Source organism: Aotus nancymaae, unplaced genomic scaffold (assembly GCF_030222135.1).
Source record: "Aotus nancymaae isolate 86718 unplaced genomic scaffold, 86718_ANA_hifiasm-v0.15.2.pri h1tg000015l_1, whole genome shotgun sequence".
NCBI lineage: Eukaryota > Metazoa > Chordata > Mammalia > Primates > Aotidae > Aotus > Aotus nancymaae.
The window spans coordinates 3,564,815-3,582,205 of record NW_026988427.1 but is presented as its reverse complement, the minus strand read 5'-3'; the positions used below and the strand labels follow the sequence as shown (position 1 = coordinate 3,582,205).

Sequence of the window (17,391 nt, the reverse complement as noted above, 5' to 3'; positions counted from 1 at the left end):
TGGAACGAAGTTTCCTTGAGCTCTTTGAGGTACAAGAAAGGAAGGCTTTGTTTAATCTGTAGAAAGTCTAACAAAGTTTTTCTAAGCCTGTGCTCTTCAATCACTTAGTGGAGTATTGGAAAATCTATCTCAGTTATAAAGTAGTGCTTGTCCCAAGGAGTAAATTGAAGAGATAACGAAAGTGTTCTCTCTGCACTTAGAATATCAGCATATGGTCATTTGGGGTCACCTGGCTTTATAGCTGATAAAAGGAGCAGAGACATTCTCGCTTCCTAAAGTGTCTCCCTTAGAAGTGGAGGAGGGAGAAACCTGCAGTGCTTCTATAATACAGAGTTTTGTTATCATAATTGTGCTTTATCTGATAGTCACCAATTGCTGTCTTGGGAAGTTACCTGAATGATAATTTTAACTTGATGGTGATTCAAGAGCTTTTAAACCTTTGATTGTTGTTATGTTGCTAAAAATTAACACACAGGGCCTGTTGAACAAACCCTGGCTTTCACTGCTTTGGGTTTGTGATGGCTGCGTCATGTCACAGAGATGCTTTTCCTAAACTATTCAGAGTAGTTTATATTCTCTTCAAATTCTCGTAATTTGAAGTTAAAAGTTGAGATGTGCCACAACATATAACAAGTAGGACACAGTAAAAAGGAACTTTAGAAACTGTAAAATGATACCCAGTATTTCTGGAATGAACTTAATCTGTAACAAGATCTCTGAGAATGGGAAGAATTGCTTATCTGTTATTGAATGAAATGACATATAATAGTCTTAGAAGCAAGAAGGAGACTATCTTTCTGCATTGGATTAATTTTAGGGTAGAAACAGGTTATTGTGGGTGTTTGTATTTTGTTTTTTAATATTTCAGTACTAAATTTGCTGACTAGAACTTGTGATATACCCTGCATAAGGTAAAAAAATAACTTTTTTTTCTATAACAAGCAATGCTTAAGCATTTTAAGAAGGGAATAATCAGTAGGAACAGAGCTTCAATGGTAAAATAGGTTTTTCACCCGGGTTAAGGATGAATACTAAAAGTTTTATCTGTAGGAAATTTCACAATTGATCGGAGAGGGAGGAAAGAAGTTTTCAGATAAAACATTAAGAGTAAAGAAAATTAAGATGTATTAATAGCATAAAATACAGTTTCCACTGAGAAATAGTTCTGATTTAATAATAAGTAGGAAGTATAAAATACACTGGCAGGTTATTTTTGCAGCAAAATCTCAGGGAAATATAAAATTTTAATGAATAGGAAATTATTGATTAATGATGTCTTTGCATTTACTCTTTTTTTTTTGAGACAGAGTCTTGCTCTGTCACCAGACTAGAGTGCAGTGGTGAAATTTTGGCTCTCTGCAACCTCCACCTCCCGGGTTCAAGTGATTCTCCTGCCTCAGCCTTCCGATTAGCTGGGACTACAGGTGCATGCCACCATGCCCAGCTAATTTTTGTATTTTTGCTAGAGATGGGGTTTTACCATGTTGGCCAGGATGGTCTTGATCTCCTGACCTTGTGATCTTCCCACCTCGGCCTCCCAAAATGCTGGGATTACAGGCGTGAGTCACCTCACCTGGCCTACTCTTTTTTGGTGGCGGAGGGGGATGGGGGATGGAATTTCACTCTGTCACCCAGGCTGAGTGCAGTGGCACGATCTCAGCTCATTGCGACCTCCACCTCCGGGTTCAAGCGATTCTCCTGCCTCAGCCTCCCGAGTAGCCAGGCTTACAGACGCGCTCCACCACGCCCAGCTAATTTTTGTATTTTTAGTAGACTCCGAGTTTCGCTATGTTGGCCAGGCTGGTATTGAACTCTTGACCTCAAGCAATCCACCCACCTCGGACTCCCAAAGTGCTGGGATTACAGGCATGAGCCACTGCGCCCGGTGCATTTACTCTTGATACAGTCTAAAAGCTTTATTTTAACCTTGCAAAATCAATACCTTGTAAAGTTCAGATTAGAACCTTATAAGATCACTTTTGCCTTCCAGGTAACATAAAAATTAAAGCTTTGATTCCCCTTCCCCCAACACATATATTTATGTGGTATATACACATGCAACATATAATAGAGTGTATATATTTTTTATTATATTAATATGTAGTCTCTTTTTTATGAGAACTTGTTGAGGACTAATCCTTTCTTAATTATAGTCTTTTTTTTTTTTTTTTTTAAGTAGAGTTGGGGGTTTCACCATGTTGGCCAGGCTGGTCTCGAACTCCTGACCTCAGGCGATCCGCCTAAAGGTCACTTGGCCTCCCAAAGTGCTGGGATTACAGGCATGAGCCACTGCACCTGGCCAATTATAGTCATTTTTAAAACCCTCAACAAGCTAGTCATTAAAGGAACATACCTCAAAATAATAACAGCCATCTCTGACAGACTCACAGCCAAAATCATACCGAACGGGTAAAAGCTGGAAACATTCCCTTTGAAAACCAGAACTAAACAAGGATGCCCACTCTTACCACACCTATTCAGCATAGTTCTGGAAGTCCTAGCCAGAGCAAGCAGGTAAGAGAAAAATAAAAGGCATCCAAAGAGGAAGAGAGGAAGTCAAACTCTCTCTTTGCAGACGATATGATTTTATACCTAGAAAAACCTCTTAGTCTGCCCAAAAGCCCCTAGATCTGAAACTTTAGCAAAGTTTCTGGATACAAAATCACTGTATAAAATTAGTAGCATTTCTGGCTGGGCTTGGTGACTGATACCTGTCATCCCAGCATTTTGGGGAGGCCAAGGTGGGTGGATCATCAGAGGTCAGGAGTTCCAGACCAGCCTGGCCAACATGGTGAAATGCTGTCACTACTAAAAATGCAAAAATTAGCTGGGTGTGGTGGTAGGCACCTATAATCCCAGCTACTTGGGAGGCCGAGGTAGGAGAATTGCTTGAACCCGGAAGGTGGAAGTTGCAATGAGCCAAGATACTGCCATTGCATTCCAGCTTGGGTGACAAGAGCAAAACTCTGTCTCAAATAAAAAAAAAAAAATAGCATTTCTATACATCAATATCATCCAAGCCTAGAGCTAAATCAAGAACACAATTCTATTCACAGTAGCCACAACAGCTAACCAGGGAAGTGAAAGATCTCTACAAGAATTACAAAACACTGCTGAAAGAAATCAGAGGACATAAACAAGTGCTTATGGAGAAGAAGAATCAATATTGTTAAAATGGCCATACAGCCCAAAGCAATTTACAGATTTGGTGCTACTACTCTCAAACTACCAATAACATTTTTCACAGAATTTGAAAACACTATTCTAAAATTCATATGGAACCAAAAAGGCCCCAAAGCCAAAACAATCTGAAGCAAAAACAAGAAAGCATCACACTACCTGACTTCAACTATACTGCAAGGCTAAAGTAACCAAAACAGCTTGCTACTGGTATAAAAACCAGACACAGAGACCAGTAGAATGGGTTAGATAACCCAGAAACAGAGCCACACACCTACAACCATCTTCAACAAAGTAAGCACTGTGGGGAAAGGACTCCCTATTCAATAAATGGTGCTGGAATAATAATAAATTAGCTCAGCCACTATGGGAAGCAGTTTGGAGATTTCTCAAATAACTTAATATAGAACTACCATTCAACTCAGGAATCCCATTACTGGATACATACCCAAAGGAATACAAATTGTTCTTCCATAAAGACTCACAGATATTTATGTTTATCATAACATCATTCCCAATAGCAGAGACACAGAATCAACGTAGATGGCCATCATCAGTGGACTGGATAAAGGAAATGTGGTATGGATACACCATGGATTATTACACATCTATAAAAAGAAGGAAGTCATGTCCTTTGCAGCAACACAGATACAGCTAGATACCATTGTTCTAAGTAAATTAACACAAAAACAGAAAACCAAATGCTGATGTTCTCACTAATAAGTGGGAGCTAAACATTGAATACACATAGATATAAGGAAACAGTAGTCACTGTGGCTGCCTTGAAGGTGGAGGATGGGAGGAGGTTGAGGATCATAAAACTTTTATCAGGTACTGTGCCTGCTACCTGGGTGACATAATAATTTGTACTCCAAACCCCAGTGACATGCAATAAATACCCATTTAACAAACCTGCACATATACCTCTGAACCTAAAATAAAAGTTGGAAGTAGAAGGGGAAAAAAAAGAATTCATCAAGAAGGAAAAAAGTTATAATCATTTTTAGAGCTTTTATAAACGTTTTTTCTTTTTTTGAGACGGAGTCTCGCTCTTGTCACCCAGACTGGAGTACAGCGGTGCGATCTCGGCTTGCTGCAACTTCCACCTCCTGGGTTCTCCTGCCTCAGCCTCCCAAGTAGCTGGGATTACAGGTGCCCGCCACCATGCCCAGCTAATTTTTATATTTTTAGTAGAAACGGGGTTTTACCATCTTGGCTGGGCTGGTCTTGAACTCCTGACCTCAGGAGATGTGCCCTCCTTGGCCTCCCAAAGTGCTGGAATTATAGGCGTGAGCCACTGCGCCCAGCTGCTTTTAGAGACTTTTTGTGAAAAGAATCAGAAAAATACCAAAATGTATAATTACCAGCCCGAACAACATAGCAAAACTACATCTCTACTTAAAAAAAAAAAAAAAAAAAAAAGCAGCTGGGCATGTTGGAGACTCCCAAGTAGTCTCCCAGCTACTTGGGAGACTAAGACAGGAGTATTACTTGAGACTTCAGTGAGCCCTGATGGCACCACTAAACTCCAGCCTAGGCAATAGAGCAAGATCCTGTCTCCAAAAAAAAAGTATAAGAAAAAATAAACCACATTTATCCTACCACTTAACATAAACATTTTTGTGTATATCCTTTTAGACTCAAGGTGTGTGTGTTGGGGAGGGTGGCGGTGTTGGGAGTGCGTGTTCAGAGAAATGTGAAGTGTTTATTAAGGTTATTGCAGCAATGACTTTAGAGTTTGGCTTTACTGGTTTTCCTGTTTGGGAGTGTAACTGGAATGTCATTGTTAGTTTTTCATTGTAGGATGGATTGTCAGTATTTTTTTGACCTTACTATCTTAAAAGTTAAGAATTCAGCCCTGACCCTCCCACTCCGGATCCCAGCCTCTACTTACTCCGCCAGCCCTGGGAGGCTCACAGAGCGAGGGCACTGGTGTCATGTGACTGCCCAGAGTAGGTGCCAGGAGCCAGAGGGGAGACTGAGCGCAGTGAGAGCACCCGCCGAGATGCCCGGCCCCCCCAGAGCACGCGCTCCTGTCCCTGACTCCGTAACTTGCGGCTGCTGCCACCAGCACCACCTGGATTGGAGCCCTGACATTACTGTGCTTGGGGGGCTCCAGGCAACCCGGATCCAGGCCTTTATTCCTCACCAGCAGTGCCCTGTGTCGCACCTCAAAAAGCCAAACACCAGAGTACCCTAGAAAGTTTAACTAAAAGAATGCTCATGTTTGACCCAGTTCCTGTCACGCAAGAGGCCATGGACCCTGTCTTAGTGTCATACCCATCACATGGAATCTGTGAAGCTCAGCAAGTATGGGGTCATCTACTCCATACCATTGCCAGATAAGTTACTTCAGACCCCAGAAGGCCTGTTGCACAGAATACAGATAGAACTGGTAGACCTAACTGTGAACGAGCAGAGTTCACCCGCTTTGGCTGGGAATTTGCCCTCCTCTGAAGTTCTGTCCTCACACCAGAGGGCCTTGCCTGGGTTGAGCATGACTTCTTCCAGCCCACCGATGAAAAATACCATCTTCTCCAGGCATGCAGCCCTTCGGCATGCCACTGTCCATGCCGCTGGTGATGGCAGCTGCCCTCTCACGGCACGGAATATGGAGCCCGGGGATATGCCTGTCATCCAGCCGGTGGTGGTGCAGCCCGTCCCCTTTATGTACATGAGTCACCCTCAGCAGCCTTTCATGGTCTCCTTGTTGGAGGGGATGGAAATTCCAGTAGTAGCATGCAAGTACCAGTAATTGAATCAAATGAGAATCCTCTATCACAGAAAAAAAATAGAACCTAGGATTGAACGACAGAAGACAGATTATTATCCTGAAGAAATGTCACCCCACTTAATGAACTCTATCTCCCCCTGCAAGCGTTGTTACAAGAGAATTACCCTTTGGTCATCATGCAGCCTAGGAAGAGACCTTTACCTGTGGAATCCCTGGATACTCAAAGGAATCGGAGGATACACAGATGTGATTATGATGGATGCAACCAAGTGTACACTAAAAGTTCCCACTTGAAAGCACACAGAAGAACACACATAGGAGAAAAACCCTACAAATGTACATGGGAAGGATGCACATGGAAGTTTGCTTGGCCTGATGAACTAACAAAGACATTTCTGAAAACATACTGGAATCAAAAGTTTCCAGTTCCCGGACTGTGACCACAGCTTCTCCCATCTGAACATCTTACCCACCATAGGAAACATCACATGCTAGTCTGAATGTCTTTGTGTCCTGCTCAGTGTGACTCCCCACTCACCTGGCTCTCTCTCCTGCCTCTCTTCATCTAGCACATTTTTTACATGTACTTTTTAATTTGATTCAACTGGTCTGAATCTCTGAATTTATATCATTCAAACTTCCATATGGTCAGTAGTAGATGTTCTCTAATCCTCCCTCTCCTTACTATGGGTCAGACCTAAAGAATGTGAATACTTCCCCTGCCACCCCCAGGGATGCTAAGCAAACCCTTCTTATATACATTTAATGTAATAAGAACAAGGGAACATGTAAACTAACATAACTGATTGTCAGTTCTCCATGTATTCCTCAAAAGAATGTTAGAGTAAATGTATTAGAAATACAAATTAAAATGTTAAGAATTCATAGGGTTGATATTGACAATGATCTGAGAGATTTATATCTCAGGACTTAATCTGAGGAAATACAGTGTAGAGCAAAAGGAATACCCAGCTAATAATAAGCAAGTTTCTCAAAGCTTTTCTGAGTGTAGTTTACAAGAATATTGTATTTCTTACTCTTTCTGAACATTGCACTTAAGTAAGCTAAAAATGAAGCTTAGAATTTTGTAATGATGGTAGTCTTAGATAAAATTTACAAAGAGTAAATGGCCGGGCACAGTGGCTCACGCCTGTAATTACAGCACTTTGGGATCCTGAGGCAGGAGGGTCACTTGAGCCCAGGAGTTTGAGGCTGCACTGAGCTATGATGGTGCAACTGCACTCCAGCCTGGCTGATAGAATGAGACCTTATCTGGAAAAACAAAACAAAAAAGGATCAAGTGACATCTAAGGTATTTCTCTTTACCTATGAATCTAACCCCAAGAGGATACAGTTTCTAGTAGTTTTTCTCTTTGTTTTCATCAAAATATCTTTTTCTTTATAACTGGATAAAATTGGACATTTTAGTCCCAGTTCTGCTTTATGGATTTCTTAGCAAAATGTTGCACAAGCCAAAATAGCAATATGTTTTATCATTTTGTTGAACCTACTTTTTGATTCTTGTCCATTCTTAAAAGCAAGAGGGCTTTGACCTCAGAAACCAATTAAAGGAGAAGGACTTAACAAATGAGTACAACTTCAAGTAAAGTATATTTATACACATTTTTGCCAGGCTCTTAACATTAGAATTGCTCAAGCAGAGGAAACTTTTCAGGTTGAAGAGGGAGACTTCCTTGAAGAAAAAGTCCTTTGGACTCCTAGCGTATTTCTTAGGAAACAGCCCTTCCTTTGGCAGTGGTCTCAGGACAGGCAGCAATATGCTTTTGGTAATTGATGTATGCTGCCTAGGAATTATTTTGTTGTTTGGTCACTAAAGGTCAGTGCCACTCCCTTTCTTGTCAGGTACCAGGTATGTGCGTTCCCTGTTATGTCTGGAGGCAGAGGGAAAAAGCCGTAGTCCTCTGGGATGCCAGTGGCTTCCTGTCTGCCCGTTTTATCCTCAAGCACTAGGACACGGGGAAAAAAAGGCCAACCTAAGCATGGGTTCACATCTTTGAAATCTTACAGAGCCTTAAGACCTCTTAGATGGGTGGATAATGCAGTTTCACTTTGGGAGGATTGGTAAAAATCCAGATCCACGTTGAACATTTATTCAAGTAACTCCTAAAGTAAGGAGATAGGATAGTCCTACTGGTTAAGAACATGAACTTTGGAGTCAGTCTTGGTTTGAATCCCTGTTACACCATTAGGATGACACTCAAGTTTCTTCACTGTAAATTTAACTGTTTTTCCTAATGCAAATGGTAAGTATTTTATAGGAAGATTTGAATCTATGTAAATATTTTGTTTCTTAGAAAACAGACAGTAGTTTTAGCATCCATTGATGGTGTATGAAACAGTTGTTGCAATGGTTGTCCAATGGTTACTTCCTAATTCCATCATTTCTTCTAGAATTATTAATTGGCATTTTAATGTAAGGAAGAGCTCTCTTATCTCCCTCATTCATTTACTTACTGATAATTGATATGGACTCAAGATTTTCTTTTTTATTAAATAGGTTATAATCTGTAAAGTATTGTTATGTCTTTTGATGCTCAAATTGTACGACATTAGTCAGTGGGAGCTCCTTCAAGCTGGCTCCTTTAATATTTGGACATGCCTTCATTATTTGAGCATTTACTTTCTGTCATAACAAATGTCCAAGACTCATCTAATATTTTACTTGTTCATGCCCTGAACTCATCCAGGGATGCTTGGTTCCTTTTAATGGAGAAGAATATTTAAAAACCATGATCTAGACTCTAGGTGATGTGCTCAGTACTACTGGAGTGTCATTGTGCAGAGAGAACCTCTAGGTTCTCTCAGTTGTAAGAGCTAGGACCTGCATGCACACACATATAACACATATATACATATTTTTATATATTAAAAACAGTGGATTTTGGCCAGGCGTGATGGCTCATGCCTTTAATCCCAGCACTTTGGGAGGCCGAGGTGGGCGGATCACCTGAGGTAAGAGTTCGAGACCAGCCTGGCCAACATGGTGAAACCCTGTCTACTAAAAGCTGGACATGGTGATGTGTGTCTGTAATCCCAGCTACTTGGGAGGCTGAGACAGGAGAATCGCTTGAACCCAGGAGGTGGAGGTTGCAGTGAGCCAAGATGTGCCACAACACTCTTGGGCAACAGAGCAAGACTCTGTCTCAAACAACAACAACAAAAACCACAGTGGATTTCATACTAATACATCTAATTACAGCTTAACACTATATGGTTCATTCTAGCATTCTTTTATCCATATTTATAACTCCCTTCTCTAGTAGAAACCTGGCTCCTGATTTCCACGGTGCATTTACTTAGATGTTCAACCCAAGAATACACACAGTTTTGGTGCTAATTCATATCATGGTGAAAAACAAAACTGTATAGAGTTCAGTCTTTGTTTATAGTTCTTTTTTCCTTGGACTGGGAGTAAAATAACTGTTGAAAATTTGAATTAGGTTCATACCCCTTTAGTGTAGTTATATTATTCACTTGAAATAGTTAAGTTCATTTATTTCTATTTGTATTCCATTTTAGTTTCTCCCTCTTGTTGATTTTGTTTTTTATTTGTGTGAAATGTTAATATACTTCTGTTTATTCCTTGGACTTAGGATGCCTCATCAACCTTTAACCACTCAGGATTTATCTGTATACATGTATAACTTAAGATATATCTGTATAAATATATTGTGATTATACATAATTAGTTTTAGATGTAGCATTTGGTATACAGTCTCATTACTTTATGGTTATACTGTCATGCACAGTGACAAACTATGCGCTAAGATTTTGAAGGTCTCAGAACTCCTGCTTTGAGATGAAGCTAGTTATTTGCATTGTAGATAGTGCATTTCTGTATTGATGAGATATATTTAAATGATATTTTTGTATATTATGTAGTTCTAACATGTTTTGAGTTCTCAAATAATAGTAACTTTTTTTTTTCTTTTGCTTAATTGTACAATGAAGCATACAGGTACTTAGAATATACATTTTGGATCAAGAGTGGTGGCTCATTCAGCACTTTGGGAGGCTAAGATGGGCAGATCACTTGAGGACAAAACCAGCCTGGGCAACGTGGTGTAACCCATATCCACAAAAAATACAAAAACTAGCCAGGCTTGGTGGCACATGCCTGTAATCCTAGCTAAAGAATATACATTTTAATTATATACTTTATAATCCTGCTTATAGGATTTCTCTTTTCTTCTCTCTCTCTCTTTGTTTAAACAACAACAACAAGAAATCCTTAGCTTTGTCTTCTTCCTATTTTAGAAGGGAAACCTTTCATTGTCTCTTCATTGAGTATGACATTACATGTAGGTTTTCAATAAAGACCTTTTATTATGTTGAGGAAGTTTCCTTCTAATACCAGTTTTATGAGTGTTTTTGTCATGAAAAGAATTTTGTCTGACTTTTTCTGCATTAATTGAGATGATCATGTGGGTTCCCCCCCTTAATTATATTAATGTGACATTGCATAGATTCTTCTTACAGTCTTACAGACTTGAGAAAAATCTCACTTGATTGTGATGTATAATATTTATGCATTTAGTGATGTATAATATTTATGCATTTAGTTTGCTGTTATTAATAATTTGCTGAGGATTTTTGCATATTCTGTTTTGACCAGGCTGGGCTGAAACTAGTGATCTTCCCATCTCAGCCTCCTATGTGTCTAGGGCTGTGGGTGTGTACCACTGTGCATGGGTTTTGCATATATCTTATGGGCTGTTGCTCTGTAGTTTTCTTGTGGTGTCTTTGGCTTTGGTATTGGGGTAATGTTGGCTTCAGAGAATAAGTTAGGAAGTGTTCCTTCTATTTTTTGGAAGAGTTTGAGAAGGATTGCTATCTTTTTTTTTTTTTTTTCTGTGATGGAGTCTGTCTCTTTCACCTAGGCTGGAGTGCAACGGTGCCATCTTGGCTCACCGCAACCTCCTCCTCCTGGGTTCAAGCAGTTCTCCTGCCTCAGCCTCCTGAGTAGCTGGGAATACAGGTGCGCACCACCATGCCCAGCTAATTTTTTGTATTTTTAGTAGAGACAGGGTTTCACCATGTTGGCCAGGCTGGTCTCGAACTCCTGACTGCAAGTGTTCCACCTGCCTCGGCCTTCCAAAGTGCTGGGATTACAGGCGTGAACCACCGCACCTGGCCCTGCTATTAATTCTATTTCTATAAGATTGGCAATAACCCCACTTTTATTTCTAGTTTTAGTTATTTGTGCCTTCTCTCTTTCTTTCTTAATCTAGCTAAAGGGCTTTTGATTTTGTTGACTGTCTATTGTTTTTCTATTCTGTTTTATTTATCTCTGCTCTAATCTTTTTTTTTTCCCAGACAGGATCTCTCTCTGTCACCCAGGCTGGAGTGCAGTGGTGCAATCATGGCTCACTGCAGCCCCACCTCCCAGCCTCAAGTGATCTTCTGGCCTCAGCCATCCAAGTATCTAGGATTACAGGCACATAGCAGCATACCCAACTAATTTTTTTTTTTTTTTTTTTTTAGACAGGATCTTGCTTTGTCACCCAGGCTAGAATACAGTGGTGTAATCTCAGCTCACTGCAGCCTTCACCTCGCAGGTTTAAGCAATTCTCATGTTTCAGCCATCCGAGTATCTGGTATTAGAGGCAAGCGCCACTAGGCCTGGCTAATTTTTTGTTTTGTTTTGTTTTTTGAGACGGCATCTCACTCTGTTGCCCCGGCTGGAGTGCAGTGATGTGATCTCTGCTCACTGCAACCTCCGCCTTCCCGGTTCAAGCAATTCTTCTGCCTCAGCTTCTTGAGTAGCTGGGTATACAGGCACACACCACCACACCCAGCTAATTTTTGCATTTTTCGTAGAGACGGGGTCTCACCATATTAGCCAGGCTGGTCTTGAACTCCTAACTTCGTGATCTACCCGCCTTGGCATCCCAAAGTGCTAAGATTATAAGCACGATCCATCCCACCCAGCCTCTGCTCTAGTCTTTATGTTCTTTTACCTTTGGGTTTTGTCTGTTCTTTTTTGGTTCCTTGAGGCATGAAGTTAAGTTATTCATTGAGATCTTTCTTCCCTTTTAATGTGTTTACATTTGTAAATCTGAGCACTGCTTTCAGTGCATCTCATAAGTTTTTGTATGTTGTATATTCACTTCTATTCATCTCATTGTATTTTCTCATTTTCCTTGTGATTTCTTATTTGACTCATTCATTGTATGAGTGCATTAATTTTAAGTATTTGTGAATTTTCCAGTTTATCTGTTAAAGTTTATTGAGACTTGTTTTGTGGTTTAATATATAGTCTATCTTAGAGAATTTCCATGTGCCTTTAAGAATGTGTATTCTGCTCCTTTTGGGTAGAATGTTCTATATGTCATTTAGGTCTAGTTGGTTTATAGTGTTTAAGTCTCCTGTTTCCTTATCACGATTCTGTCTAGATGTTTCATACATTATTGAAAGTAGGATATTAAAGTTTCCAAGTGTTGTTTGTAGAACTGTATCTCCCTTCAATTCTGTGCTTGCTTCATATATTCTGGGGTTCTGTTGTGTGTAATTGTTATGTCTTTCTGATGAATTGACCCTTTAATTACAAAATGTTCCTTGTTACCTTTAGTGAAAATACTTGTCTTAAAGTCTATTTTATTGTTTGCAAATATAGCCACTGCAGTCCTCTTGTTTTGTTTTTGGTGGTAGTGATTGTTTTTTGTTTATTTGAGAAAGTGTTGCTCGGGTTGGAGTGCAGTGGTGTGATCATAGTTTTTACCTTGACCTTCCCGAGCTCAAGCGATCTTCCCATTTCGGTCTCCTGAAGTGCTGGGATTACAGGTGTGAGCCACTGCACCTGACCTGTTTCTTCTGTAATTCTCTCAGTTTTTGCTTGATGCCTGTTATTAGGTACATAACCTAATGTTGCCATGTCATCTTGGTGAATTGACTCTTGCTGTTATTTATCTCTAGAGCTGTTTCTTGGTTCTGAAGTCTACTTTGTCTGATGCTAGTATAGCCACTTAAACTTTCTTTTGATTAGCGTTTGCATGATGTTATTTATCATCCTATAATGCTATTTATCATCCTTTTACTTCTGCCTTCTCTATGTTAACATATTTACAGGAATTTCTTGTAGACAGCATGTAGTTGAATCTTTAAAAATGCAATCTCAGCCAGGTGCAGTGGCTCACACCTGTAATCCCAGCACTTTAGGAGGCCGAGGTAGATGGATCACTTGAGGTCAGGAGTTCGAGACCAACGTGGCCAACATGGTGAAACCCCATCTCTACTAAAAATGCAAAAGTTAGCCAGGCATAGTGGCATGCGCCTGTAGTCCCAGCTATGAGGGAGGCTGAGGCAGGAGAATCACTTGAACCCGGGAGGCAGAGGTTGCAGTGAGCCAAGATTGCACCACTGCACTGCATCCTGGGCAACAGAATGAACTCCGTCTTAGGGAAAAAAATTGCAATCTCACAATGTGTTTCTTTTTAAAATTCATTTTAGACTATTTATATTAATGTAGTGACTGATATTATTGGATTCAGGTCTGACATTGTATTACGTGTTTTCTATTTGTTCCCTCTCATTTTTGTTCCTTTGCTTTCTGATTTCTGCCTTCATTTGGATTGTTTAAATGTTTCTATTTTTTATTTCTTTATTGAGAAATAGAAAATAGATTTTCTATTTTTCATTTTTGAAATTTGTATTTGGCTCTTGATTAGAGTTTCTGTTTCTCTGCTAACAACGCTGTTCATTTGTTTTAAGAGTTCCCTTCCCTCTCCCACCCCACCATGGAACATGGTTATAATGACTGCTTTAAAGTCTTTGATAATTTCAACATCTGGATCATCTCAGGGTTTTCCATTTGCTGATTGTCTTTTCCTTTGAAAATTGGTCACTTATTTCTGACTCTTTATGTGTTGAGTAATTTTGGATTACGTCCTGGGCATTTTGAATATTATGTGAGAATCTGTTTCCTTATAAAAATCTGGAGAACTTTGATTTTGTTTTGTTTTAGCAGGCAATCAACCCGCTAGGTTTAGTCGGCATATTCTGCCTCTCCTTTTGTTGCTGGTGGTTCTGATGTCAGTTCACTTTTCAAAGCCTTTGCTGTGCTTTCTGCACAGCACATGCACCACTTAGATTACTGTGGGGCTAGAGTGGTGATTTATATCAGAATTTTTCTTTTTCCTTTTTCTTTTTTTTTTTTTTTTATTGAGACGGAGTCTTGCTCTGTCACACAGGCTGAAGTGCAGTGGCATAATCTCAACTCATTGCAACCTCCACCACCTGGATTCAAGGGATTCTCCTGCCTCAGCCTCCCAAGCAGCTGGGACCACAGTCATGCACCACCACACCCAGCCAATTTTTTGTATTTTTAGTAGAGATGGGGTTTCATCATGTTGGCGAGGCTGGTCTTGAACTCCTGACCTTGTGATCCACCCGCCTCGGCCTCCCACAGTGCTGGGATTACAGCCATAATCATGCCCACCCATAATTCATTTTTTTTTTTTTTTTTGAGGCAGTGTCTGTGTCGCCCAGCCTGGAGTGCAGTGGTGTGATCTCTGCCTCCTGTGTTTAGATTCTGCTGCCTCAGCTACCGAAGTAGCTGGGATTACAGGCATGCGCCACACACCTGGCTAATTTTTGTATTTTCAGTAGAGACGTTTCACCATGTTGCCCAGGCTGATCTTGAACTCTTGAGCTTAAGCAATCTATTCGCCTTGGCCTCCTAAACAGAATTTATTTCTCAGAGAACCATGGCTGTATTGTTTTGGTACTGTTCCATGCATTCACAGGTTAGAGGTAAATGTGGAACTTGGGTCAGTTCAAACACAGAATTTTAGAGTATTCTCTTCTTTAGCTGTTTCTGCTCTGCAATTTCCCCCCGATCTCCATTACCAACTAGAAAGACAGGCTCCTCTCAGAGTTGCTTCTGCCATCACTGCCATGTGGTTCCATGTAACTGGAACTGCCTTTGGGGTAAAGTGGCAATAATAAAGTGGTAAAATGCAGAGGGAGAAAAAAAATATTTTCCTCATATTCCACAGTACCTTTTTTCTTAGTTTGTCTAAAATAGTAGATTTTCTTATTGAGTTTTATGTGTCCACCTTACCACCACTATTGCTAGGAACTCTTAAAACTACAAAACAGATTTTCTTCCATTTCCCAAGTTTTTGGGCATAATCAGTGAGGGAGATAGACTCTGGTGGGCTTGTAATATCCTGACCTCCACCAAATGTCCAGGACATTTTAACACTAAAAACTGGGAGGAAAGGGAAAAGAGTTTTGCCTAAGTTTATTTATCATATAAAATTTAGCATTATTTTAAAATATTGTTGCTGACTTAATAGATTTTTGCTCAAAATAAGGACTACCCCATAGATGAGGGCATTTTTTCCATATCTCCATTCAGTTGTTGGATTCTGATTATAGAATGCACCCAATCAGCTTTAATATTCAAGGAGCATGAGAATATGTAGGAAGATTAGGCGTGGGCCTAAATAGAACCTTGAAACTGGATCAGTGTTTCCTTCATGCTGAAACCCAAGATGATGGTCTCCCTTTTTGAAACCAAGGAGGCAACCCTGTTGATCTCTGATTTGCCTTGAGAGTCATTCTTCCCATGTCTTAAAAAGTAGTGCACGTTCTCAGCCATATAACTCTGTGGTCCTATTCTGTAAAAAAAGAAGTCTGACAACCTGTCTTCTTTCTGACCAATCTGTATCCCTTTCACTTCACATTCCCAATGTGTTCCATCTGGGGTGGCTCATTAAATCCATGATTCACACTCATACTAATCACCTTATAAAACAGTTGGTCTGCCACACCCTGGGTGTACTCTTCCAAACACTTTCTCATTTTTTTGTAATATGAATAGGCTGAGAATTTTCCAAATCTTTATGTTCTGGTTCCTTTTTCCTTAAGAATTCTGCCTTTCTTTCTCTCTTGTTGCATTTTACTGTAAGCAATCAGGAGGAGCCAAGCTGTTCCATCAACACTTGGCATAGAAATGAACTCAGCTCAATAATTTCGTTGCTCACAAGTTTTACCCTCCACAAAACACTAAGACATGAATATGGCCGTGCGCGGTGGCTCATGCCTGTAATCCCAGCACTTTGGGAGGCTGAGGTGGGCAGATCACCTGATGTCGGGAGTTCAACCAGCCTGACCAACATGGAGAAACACCGTCTCTACTAAAAATACAAAATTAGCCAAGTGTGGTGGTGCATGCCTGTAATCTCAGCTACTCAGGAGGCTGAGGCAGCAGAATTGCTTGAACCCAGGAGGCGGAGGTTTGCACTCCAGCCTGGGCAACAAGAACAAAACTCCATCTCAAAAAAATAAAAAAGGACATGAACATGAACAACTTTGCTGAATTGTTCAGCCACGTTCTCTGCCGCTTTATAACGAGGATGACCTTTCCTCCAATTTCCAATAACATGTTCTTTATTTCCATCTGAGTCCTCATCAGAATGGCATTTACCATTCATATTTCTATCAGTATTCTGTTCATATATTCTTCTTGCGAAATACACACATGATTATGTGCGTATTCTTGTGTGTATTCTCTAAGAAGATTGAGGCGTTCTTTCTAGCTTTCATGTTTTCCTTTAGAGCCCTCACCAGAACTGCCTTTAGAAGTAAGTCCCTTTATGATATCATTGGCTTTTTCTAGCATGTACCTTAAAACTCTTTCAGCCTCTATCTATTATGCAGACACTTCCACATTTTTAGGTATTTGTTATGTTAGCACTCTACTTCTTGGTACAAATGTCTGCTTTAGCTTAGGCTTCTGTAACAGAATTCCATAATCTGGGTGGCTTAAACAACACAAATTCTTTGGCAGGCCGAGGTAAGGTAGATTACCTGAGGTTAGGAGTTTGAGACCAGCCTGACCAACATGGTGAAACCCTGCCTCTACTAAAAATACGAAAATTAGCTGGGTGTGGTGGCAGGTGCCTGTAATGCCAGCTACTCTGGAGGCTAAGGCAGAATTGTTTGAACCTGGAGGCAGAGGTTGCAGTGAGCTGAGATAGTGCCACTGTACTCCAGCCTGGGCGACAAGAGCAAAACTCCCGTTCAGAAAAAAAATTGTTTCTCACAATTCCGGAGGCTGGAAAGTTTGAGTCAAGTTTCCAGCTGATTTGGTGTCTGATGAGGGCCGCCATCTTCTGGTTTACATACAGTTACCTTCTTGCTGTGTCTTCACATGTCAAGGAGAAATCATTTCTCTCCTCTCTAGTCTTATAAGGTCACTAGTCCCATTCAGTGCCCCACCTCAAATAGTTTCACATTGGGTATTAGATCTTCACCACACAAATTCTGTGGGGACACACATGCAGTCTATAGCCATGTGGAACTTCAGTTGTATAAACTATTGGTAAGTGATACCAGGGTCAGAACTGGAGTACCTTATTGTATTTTATATCTTATTGTTTTATAGTATTTGTGGATTTTTCCCCCAAAAAAGTTGTATTGTGAAAGTATTTAAATATTTAACAAAAACG

General features: G+C 40.3%; 1 protein-coding gene, 1 non-coding gene and 1 pseudogene across 3 annotated transcripts in view; all 3 read left to right on the top strand.

Moving 5' to 3' along the window:
• Positions 1-17,391, top strand: part of UBTD2 (ubiquitin domain containing 2) — an 80,670-nt gene that overhangs the window by 25,191 nt on the left and 38,088 nt on the right. The window lies entirely within an intron of this gene.
• LOC105723237 (Krueppel-like factor 3) lies at positions 2,824-6,608 on the top strand (annotated as a pseudogene).
• LOC135275207 (small nucleolar RNA SNORA57) lies at positions 7,761-7,892 on the top strand. The gene has a single exon (XR_010342904.1). It is a non-coding gene; the product is annotated as a small nucleolar RNA SNORA57 (small nucleolar RNA).